The following is a 2639-nucleotide window of genomic DNA, read 5'->3' on the forward strand; positions in this document are numbered from 1 at the left end:
CTAACCAGACAGAAATACGCCAGGCAGGTTTTAACCTGGGGCTGAACAAGTGTTTCAGCACAAACACAAGTGAGGTAGAGTGAGTGAGAAAGAGAGAGAGTTACTTTTAAACAAGACAGGCCACAGAAAAACACATGGACCAAAAAATGCCCTAAAATATGTGGGTGGGTGTGATTTTTAGAATAAAATTACAAAAGAAGAAACCACCAACAAGCAAAACATTGGGCAAAGCCATCCAAAGGAAACTAATCTTTAACCCAGTTTAAAGATTAGACGCTGCTACAGAATGCTATAAAATGAAAAAAGTTGCATTTTTTTGTGCCGCAGTCAGATTTCAAGAAAAAATATAGATCTCCTTTAAGAAACAGAAGGTTAGCATCTTTTGTCCACGATTCATCCCTTAAAGCACCTGTTACACCCACACACTGAAGAGCTCGTATTTAGATGCAAATAACTACAATCAGAATTTAAAAAAAAGGATAAAACGGAAATATTATTAGATCAATATGGTTAGTATGAATGTTCACTCACCTGGTAGGCAGCAAAAAGTTGCAGTGGTGAAAGTCACTAGCAGGGGGAAAGTGACTGTGTGAATGAGTGTGGCTAGTAAATGCTTCCCTCAGTCAATCCTCCCTTCTTCCCTCCTTCTCCATATATCCCTCCCTGCTTCTTTCACCTCCTCTTTCTCTGGATTTCTTTCTGTCATGTAGACTTTTATGGTTAACACACTAAAACGTGAGGCAGGCTGCTGCCATAAAACTGTCTGCCTGATGCTCAGATCGTGTGTAACAGCCAGCAAAATAACAGCCATAGGTGTCATCAATTAATTTTTTATTTTTTTTATGCTCATCTTAAATTGCTGAAAGTTTTTACTTATATATATACACACACATAGCATGATTGTACCAAATTTTACTTAGTCAGAGTAAAGACAGGCATTTCAGATCTTATTTGTAAGAAATATATGTAAAAATTATTTATTTTATTTTCACAGTGATACTCTACTTTATTCTATTGAATAAGAATAACATTTATTCAGTATTGTGGATTTTATTGTAAAATATAATAAAAGTGTTTTGCAAGACACTTTATACAAAAGTATGCTTTCAGAATTTATTGTAAAACTGGACTGTAAAAATATGCCGTAACTGATTAAATTAATTGCCTCAATTTGACTTCTTAAATGTTGCATTCCAGAGATTATTTTTCAGCAACACTCATTGATTTCTTTTTTTTATATAAAAGGGTGTTAAGAACTTGTCTAAAATAACATGTCTTTTTTATATAACACTTATTTTCTCACATTTAAGCCACTTACACCTCTCTCCTCCTATAGTCTAAAATGATGCTTTACACAGCTTTACCCTCAGAGTGTTGCACAACTTTAGGGGAAACATGTGTAAATTAAACCAACAGGAAGGCTTCTGCTTCCAGAATAGCTTTAAATTCTAAGTTCCTGGTGTCTTAAAGAAGCTCCCTATGCCACAGGGTAGATATTTCCTTGTTGGGACGGCCACAAACCACCAACTTTAAAATAGGAGCAGCCTCACCGTAGCCATGGTGAACGTGACAGATGAGAATATGCATTACCACCCCGGCCCAGAGGTATGCAACAGCTCTATAAACTCTCATTGTTGAGAATGGACCATAAAGATTTAACTCATCTGTGCAGGTCAAGATTCACTTATACGAAAATCCTACTTTTTCACTGTACCTAAAGGTCTTAACCTGTCTACGGTTTGTTCAAGAGGTGCTTGAAACATGTTTGTTTGTTTTGTGAGTCACCTTTTTTTTTTTTTTAGAAGATTTTGGACAAATTTAGCTCCATGGCCAATGTTGGCGTCAGGCTGTTGTTTTGATAAACTGTATTTCTGTTTTCAAGCAAACCTCAGTGGGCACCTTTCTGGGGCAGCACGGTTTATTCATAGACATGAAAAATGGCAATTATGACAGGGGAGGTAGGAACTTAAACATACGGCACAACCATTATAAACACTTAGCTGTATGCAGATTTCCAGACAGCAGCGTGTAAAGTAATTACATACCAAATAACTGTATGTGTGTACTCTTTGAAGCTGTAGTAGACATGTTTGGGTGTCCTGGAGATGGTGCCACTGGGTGGCAATGTGGTGGTCCCTCCCTTACTGTTAAACCCCGGACAGGAAGAGCAGACCCCCTATTAGCGCGGCCCAGATCAGAGGGATATCCGAGGCTGACGGAGAAGAAGGAAAAGAGATGCTAAGGTTTAAACTAGCGCAGAGTGTGTGGCGTGCATCCAGTTTAACTTGCGATATAGACTAAACATATCGGATTGAACAAACTACGACAGACAGGTGCTCCTACTCGTGATCAAATGGTTCACAGTTCAGTGGGATGTGGGCTAGAGTTAGAGTGCTCTTCAGGGCTCCCAGAGAAATCAAAGGACTATCTGAGAAAGCAGGTCTCTGCGGCAGAACGCTTTCTCTCTCCACCTCTCTAATTACACAAACCGAGCTAGCTCTGCCCTTACCCACAATCTGTGGAGGCATGAAATAAATACATGCTCTCCAACAATAAACAAGTGCCTTTTCAAATGACATGCTCACCCCCACTGCCGTCTCTCCAGGCTTTCATAATGCTTTGCCTTTTAACTGGCTGTA

Source organism: Xiphophorus couchianus, chromosome 22 (assembly GCF_001444195.1).
Source record: "Xiphophorus couchianus chromosome 22, X_couchianus-1.0, whole genome shotgun sequence".
NCBI lineage: Eukaryota > Metazoa > Chordata > Actinopteri > Cyprinodontiformes > Poeciliidae > Xiphophorus > Xiphophorus couchianus.